The following is an 8,425-nucleotide window of genomic DNA, read 5'->3' as shown; positions in this document are numbered from 1 at the left end:
ATAAAGTCAAAATATGGTCTCTCCTATCTCAGACTTAGAGATCAAAGAGACCTTTTGGTCCCTAAATCCCACCAAGGCACCTAGCCCTGATGGGTACAATGGAGGGGCTTTTTTTAGGAAAGCTTGGTTTGTCATTGGCAATGAGGTCACTTCAGTTGTCCAGAACTTCTTCAGGTCTGGACAATTGCTCACCAAAGACTCCACTATTGTAGCTCTTGTTCCTAAGGTACCAAACCCTTCCAAGGTGGGTGATTTTAGGCCCATATCATGCTGCAATACCATTTACAATTGCATCTCTAGGATTTTAGCCAAGAGATTGCAATTAGTTCTTTCTTTGCTCATCGATCCTGTCCAGTCAGGTTTTGTGAAAAGTATGAGAATAGCTGATAACATATTCCTCACCCAAGAATTCATGAGAGGTTATCATAAGTCATCACCTACTCCTAGGTGTGCCATGAAAGTTGACATAATGAAAGCATATGATCATGTTAGGTAGGAGTTTCTATGGGATGTTCTTTCTGCAATGAACTTTCATCCTACCATGATCAAGTGGCTTCAAGCATGTGTAACCACTACAAATTACTCACTATGTATCTGTGGGAGCTTCGGTCATGGCCTCGGTAATATAACCGGACCACCATTAACCGAGGTCTCGCACCGGCACGATCTTTAGGATTGTACAGGCGGGCCAGTGTATATCCTTCTCTTTACTCGCTCGGTGTCAAGTCTCCTGTTGACACTTCGGTTAATTACCGAAGTGTGCATTCCGTTAGGGTCTCTTGGCAGAATGTAGCATAGCAGGAGGGGACCAAGAGCGACACGTGGCGGAAAGGATCATCTGGGCCAGGTTTGCCCATGTGCTTCGTAACCGTCTTATCCGGTGCGTCATCTATGACGTCACCCGAGGCGGTTACCTAAGCGTGACTTCCACGGACTAGCTTGGAGCCCAAGTTAACCTAGGTCTATAAATACAAAGGGATACTCATCTTTGAGAGGTATGCCATCTTTCCCTAACCCTAGACCTAAAAACAACTCTCCTTACATCTAACTTGATCGTCAGAGGGTCACTAGGCTATTCCAGCCTTAGTGACTTGTTGCAGGTTCAGCGGCGGAGGAACAGAGCAACGGAAGAGAAGTACTAGTTCAGGCCAAGGTCCCTCCTCCTAAATCGAACCCCTACAGTATCAATGGGGAAGTGACAGGTTACATTAAAGGAAGAAAGGGTATGAGGCAGGGGGATCCTTTGTCCCCATACCTCTTTGTTATTGTGACGGAAGTTTTTGCAAATTTACTTAAGGAGAAATCTCAACTCCCTAACTTTCACTTCCACTGGAGATGTAAAACTAATCAGTTGATAAATCTTTGCTTTGCTGATGATCTAATGATATTTTTGCAAAGGAGAGCTTCCATCGATCAAACTCATCTAGGATGCATTGACAAAGTTTAAGGCCCTTTCTGGTCTTTCCCTAAGCCCAAGGAAGAGTAGCTTATTCTTTTCTGGAGTTAGTGTGGGAGTTAAGGAGACTATTTTGCAGGAGCTTGAATTTCAGGAGGGTTCCCTTCCAGTGAGATATCTGGGAGTCCCATTACTATCTACTAAATTCAAAGCTGTCAATTGTTAGAAACTGGTAGATAGTATTACTGCCAAAACTAAAAGTTGGACTAATAGGGACCTTACTTATGCTAGGAGAGTCCAGCTTATCAAGAACATTTTGTTCTTAATGCAAACATATTGGTCCTCCCTGTTCATCTTACCAAAAAAGGTCATCAAGGAAGTTGAATCTATCCTTAGGGCTTTTTTGTGGTTTGGCCCTAACCTTAAAAGATCAGGGGCTAAGTTAGCTTGGGAGCATTTATGCGCTCCCAAAGATGAGGGGGGTCTTGGTTTCAAATCTATGGAGGTTTGGAATAAGGCTGCGGTTGCCAAACATATATGGTTCTTAATTTCAGCGGGAGAACAATCAATGTGGTGCAAATGGTTAAATCCTATTTATTAAAGGGAAGGAACTTTTGGAGTCTTAAAATGGCAAGTAATCCCTCGTGGGTTTGGAGAAAGTTACTTAATCAAAGAACTTTAGTTCAACCCTTCATACTTCATATTATTGGCAATGGGGATAACACATCCCTGTGGCATGATCATTGGCATCCTATAGGCCCTTTGTTGACTAAGTTTGGTTCCAGATTTGTTTATGATTCTGGCCTTCCCTTGAATGCCAAAGTGTCCCAAATGATTCATAGTTCTATATGGACATTCCCAATCACACAAACATGGGAGTTTTTTTTTTTGTTTTTTTTTGGGTAAATTAGTTTGAAATTAAAAAAAAAGTTAACCGAATGTACAGCCTACAAAGAGCATACCCCAGGAGGAAAAGAAAAGGAAAAAAGAAGATTAAAAAAAGTGCGATAACCCATGCACAACCTGCATGGAGAGTAGGGTAGAGTAAATAACGTAACAAAAGTGCCATGTGTGATGAGATCATATCCCCATTGCACTATCCATCTACACAGAAGGATAGTTCAACGGGGTATGATATGAAGTGATACAATTAGGAATAACATGAAATGAACATAAAATTGAACTACTACTACCTGGCACATCCCGCCAGGCTAGAAAATCAAATAAATAGTAACGGCCAGAGATGACCAAATGAAAACGAACACTGAGGACAAGCTGCAACATAGCAATACGGCATTAAGGGAAGCTGAACAGCTACTACAGAGGAACATGGCACCAAGAGAGACTCGAACCAGAGATGTCGGCATCCGACAAGGGGCCCCACCCTGCACACCTCGCCAATTCCATTCGGCCTAATACTCCCTCATCCAAGCCTAAGGCTCGCCAAAAAACAACCCGCACTCAGCCCACTACCAATCACCACAGCCTCCAGAGATGGGATAAGCAAACCAAGATACTAATACTCCAACCAACACAGAGAACAAGCATAATACCCACTTCTAAAAGAACAGCTACTACATAGGGACAAGAAACCGAGAAGAGGCTCAAACTGGAGATGTCAGCATCCGACAAGGCTACTCTCCCAAGTACCCTGCAAACCACGCCCATTCCATCCAGACTGCTACACCCTCAACCTAATCACATAAGCTCGCTAAAATCTAAAAGAGGGACAGAAAAAGGTGCCACAAAACGTGGCCACTCGAACCACAGGTGAACCAAGCTACCCCTTTCGATTAGTGCACTACCACCAATTTAATTAATGACAGCAAGCGAAGCTACCTCTTTCAATCAGTGCACGACCACCAATCTATTAACAGCTCCGGAAGCTACCTTTTTCAATCAGAGCCCAACCGCCGATCTAGTCAATGGCAACCGCGAAGTTACCCCTTTCAATCAGTGCAAGACCCCAATCTAATCAACGATAGCCATGGTTACAACCATACTATGCACGACCACTGGACTAAAAAAGCAAAGGATCTAGGGATTTAAAGAAGATCAACAAAGAGCTTGAACAGTGAAACCAAGATGGTTCCACAAATGTTGGTATTTGCAACACCTGGGTTGAAACCTCAAATACTAATAGTACACTGGCCCAACAGTCCAGCAACAAATTTGACATTAAAACAGATAATCTAACTAGCTTATAGGTTCGCAAAAACCATAACCAGTTAATGTTCAACACCATTAAGCACAAACTTTCCTAATCATTGATTGAGATCTCGTATGCAATACAAGATCCAAATTGCATTACCTTCAGCCGCAATCGCCGATTCTGAAACTAAGACTGCTGCAGAACGGAACAATTGCCGACAGAACTTTGGGGTGGAATATCCAGCAGCACTTTGCCGAGCATAATTTCTCCAGTAGGTACTGAAAACTCCGAAACCCACAGCCCATACCTGAAAATCCCTCCTTTGCCATAACTAGTCAAGGCCAGAATAGTTGCAGACGCCACCATTTCCGGCGAGTTTGGACATAGCAGCTCCGACGTCATTCACCCGTCAACCGAAGGACGGACACTGAACGGCTGTGGTAGCTAACAAATCTGAACCCATGAACGCCGACAGCTCAAAAGCTGAATGGAGTTCGAGAGCAGATCGAAATTGTGAGCAATGACCACGTTGATAACACAATCTGGAATTACCATCTCTGTGATTTACCGACTGTATACAGGTTCTCCGATAGTCGGCCGGAAAAGACCCATGAAAACCCACTTTAATCTGTTCAAGATAATGAGTAAAGAAAACCCATGAGCCGATTATCAAGAAAATAAAGGCAAATGGAAATAGAAAAGTAGATTCAGGCCGACCAACGACTGGAATTAGTGTACCAGGCCGACCGACTGAATTTGCTCCAATGGAAAGAACTCCAAGGAATCTTTCATGTTTGCCGATCTTAAGTCTTGGTTCCGATTCTGAGCTTAAATTACCTCCAAACTGGATCTATGGTGATTTGGCTATGGGGAGTGCATTCTCTCCATAAAGTGTAGAGAGAGAAGTTCTCAACCCCTTTCATTCAACTCACAAACATGGAAGTTGAATGAAGTTAGACAACATCTTCCCCCATTGAGAGGTACAAGGGATCAAGTTAGATGGACTCTTAACTCAAATGGACAATTTAGTATTGCCTCTCTATGGGAGGAATTGAGAGAACCATTTCCCAAAGTAACTTGGTATAAGGCTATTTGGTTCTCTGGCCATATCCCAAAATGCAGCTTCATTACATGGATTGCCATCTAGAGTTGGCTTTCCAATGAGGATAGATTAGTTCTTTTAGGGATTAAATCTAATTCTCAGTGCAGCTTCCGTCAAGGTAGTGAAAGCCATGATCATCTGTTCTTTAATTGTGTGTTCTCCACACAGGTTTGGAATGCTATACTAGCAAAACTTGATGTGAGGTGGTCCCCCCAGTCTTAGCCAGCCTGGATTTCTCACTTCTCCACTTTTAGGGGAAAATCCCTTAAGAATGTTGTTACTAGATTAGTATTCACTGCTATAGTGTATCACCTTTGGATTGAGAAAAACTTGAAGAAGTTCCAAACTAAAAATAGCACCTGGGAAGTTGTAGGTTCACAAAATCTATAACATGGTTAGGGGTAGACTACTGTCACTGCCCAAACTGCCCAAAGGCTCACATGATACTAGATTTATTAGAGAATGGGGCATAACTATGGAATATTGATATATGTTGCATGGATTATAATGTGCATGTGTGACTGTGCTTGTACTTGTGCTTGTTGAAAGTATTGTTACAATTGCTTCTTTTGTTTCTAGACATCTATCTAGCTGGAATTTAGCATAACATTTTGGACAGATTGTTCATTGTTTTGGCATTCTTGAGGGTGGCTTCACGTTGATCTTAGTGTACCAGCATAGTGGAGGATCCATAACTGTTATTACTTCTATCTAAAAGGTAGTTATCTTAATCTCTTAATGGTAACCTCTGTAAGTACCTGAATCTGTTCTCAGTCCTGGAAGCTTCTTTACTTTTCCAATATATAAGTGTGAACCAGTGAGGTGTGTGCTTGAGCTTCAACCTTCTTGTGAGTGGAGGTAATATTTAGTGGGAGGCATTTAGTAAGGGAGAGATGAGGGAGTTGAAGTCCTCCCTATTGCTACTAGTTATTGGTGGGTAGGCTTCGAGGGAGTGGTAAGGTGAGCAGATTAATTCTGGAATGCTACCTTTTGCTAGCTTACTATGAGATTTCAGTATTCTACAGCTGTTTTGTTGCTGCTCATTTGGTTAGTATGCAGCCCTCTGCTGCTGCTATTACTGTTTGTTGTTTTGCTGGCTTTTTGCTGCACAGTTTAGCAAAGGGTTCAAAACACTAGTCAGCTTGTGATTGTTGTGTTTAAAATGATAGTGAGCTATATCTCTGTGATTGGTTCCTCAATTTTGCAGAACGCAGGCTTGTGTTTTAAATTATTCAGGGTCTGCTTTTGGTAATGTAGATGGACTGATTTCCACTTGCCTATCCTTGGGGGTTGTCCCTTGGAATGTATAATGCTTTCCTAGAGGGCTTGTCCCTAGTATCTCTTAGACAATTTCAGTTTCATGTTCAGAGCACCATTTCCAGCTTTACTGTGGTCTCTAAGGGAATTAAAGCCTACTCTTGTCATGTAGTCACGGCTGCTTTTGTAGGCATGGCAGGCTTGGGCCTCAAATCAGGCCATAATCCAATCCAATCTAAGCTGCTCAAGCTATTGCTGTTGCTGCTGTTTGCTTTTACAGCTACTGAGCTACTGCTACTGCTGTTTGCTTCCACAGCTACTGCTGTTCTGCAGCTTGTGTGTAACGCCCCGAATTTTGGGTACGTTAAATAAGACAATTTCATTAAAAACCTCAAAATAGAGTCTGGCTCTTATTACAACAAAACTCCTACAAGAGTTCAATATTTACAAAAATGAAGGGAGTTCTACAGTTCCTAACTATAGCTCCTCAGCTCCTCCATTCTTGCCAGCTCCTCAGCTTCAAAAGCCTCCACGGTGATCTGCTTACCCTGATTATCTACAAAATCTGACACATTATACCAGCGTCACCACCGATATAATATGTCAGGGTCACCAAAAAGGCAACACCGTGAGCTACAAAGCTCAGCAGAGTAATCCCATACCCGCTAACCCATAACTTAAAACAATGGGAAATAATAACACATCGATTTCCACATGATACATATATACACAGCTAATCAATGATACATCCATATTCGTTAATCATCTATCGTTGGTGTCCAAGATTTTCGGGTTTCTCCTACACGACTCATCGTAGACTGTGTCAACAATTTCATTTACAAAACAACCTTTCAAAAATAACTTTGTTTAACACACCCAATCTTTCAAAAATAATTTGCATTGGCTCCGTACCGCGGATAACCAAGCTACACACCCAACCTCGGTTCCGCCGTTCCGGTCTCCCGAGTATCCTCACAATGGTTCCGCCGTCCCGGGTTTCCATTGGCACACAAAAATATTTGCATTGGCTCCGTAACGCGGATAACCAAGCTACACACCCAACCTCGGTTCCGCCGTTCCGGACTCCCGAGTATCCTCACAATGGTTCCGCCGTCCCGGTCTCCCATTGGCACACAAAAATATTTGCATTGGCTCCGTACCGCGGATAACCAAGCTACACACCCAACCTCGGTTCCGCCGTTCCGGTCTCCCGAGTATCCTCACAATGGTTCCGCCGTCCCGGGTTCCCATTGGCACACAAAAATATTTGCATTGGCTCCGTACCGCGGATAACCAAGCTACACACCCAACCTCGGTTCTGCCGTTCCGGACTCCCGAGTATCCTCACAATGGTTCCGCCGTCCCGGTCTCCCATTGGCACACAAAAATATTTGCATTGGCTCCGTACCGCGGATAACCAAGCTACACACCCAACCTCGGTTCCGCCGTTCCGGTCTCCCGAGTATCCTCACAATGGTTCCGCCGTCCCGGGTTCCCATTGGCACACAAAAATATTTGCATTGGCTCCGTACCGCGGATAACCAAGCTACACACCCAACCTCGGTTCCGCCGTTCCGGACTCCCGAGTATCCTCACAATGGTTCCGCCATCCCGGTCTCCCATTGGCACACACATACACACATAATGCCACACAAAACTGGTCATTATGTAGTTTCAAAAATATTTTCTTCCTCGAAAAATATTTTCTTTTCATTAACCACACCCTAGGTGTCATGTTTCTACTTCCTCGGTTCTCGTGTCACGTTATCATGCATAGACTCCGCGGTAGGACAAAAGTAAACAGGAATCATTCTAACAGGATCATCCAATTCTATATTACTTATCACGCTCAATCACTACTTATAGCATAACGCCACATGTACGGACGCCTTTGGAGTGTATCACTTATGCTTTATTCAAAGCACAACGCCACATGTACGGACGTCTTTGGAGTGAAATCACTTATGCTTTATCACATACCACAAGTAATACAAGCAACTCATATACGCATACTCATAACTATCTTAAAGATCAAAACTACAAATACTTCGAGATAAGTACGTAAATAAAGATAACCTACTTTATACTTGAGTAAGTAAATAAATAGGGAGTAAGTAAATGGGAAGTAAGTAAGGATTTCCTTACTGTTCTTCTAGGCGGTAGTCGGCTACGGAAAGTTAGTCGGCTATGGAAAGTACGTCGGTGGTCGGGCGGAGTAACTTCCTCAGTGGTCTCCGGTAGCTTCGAAAGAGAAAGGTTTCTCTCGAAACTTCTACTTGATTATTACTACTACTACTTTTGGATCGAGAGGGTTGTCGAGTGGCGGTTTAGTGGCGGCTTAGGTTGAGTTTCTTTGAAGAACTCAAGAACTACTCAAGAACATGAAGAACAAAAGAAAGAACAAAGAAAGAACATAATTTTTCTAGAGAGAGAAGTTGCTAGGTGAAGGTGTGAGTTGAATGAGAAACATGGGGTGCTATTTATAGGCAAAAATCTTGGGCTCTCCCTCCCTCTCATG

This window comes from Rhododendron vialii, chromosome 7a (genome assembly GCF_030253575.1).
Source record: "Rhododendron vialii isolate Sample 1 chromosome 7a, ASM3025357v1".
Taxonomy (NCBI): domain Eukaryota; kingdom Viridiplantae; phylum Streptophyta; class Magnoliopsida; order Ericales; family Ericaceae; genus Rhododendron; species Rhododendron vialii.
The sequence above is the reverse complement of the archived record's forward strand: the minus strand, read 5'-3'. Positions refer to the sequence as shown.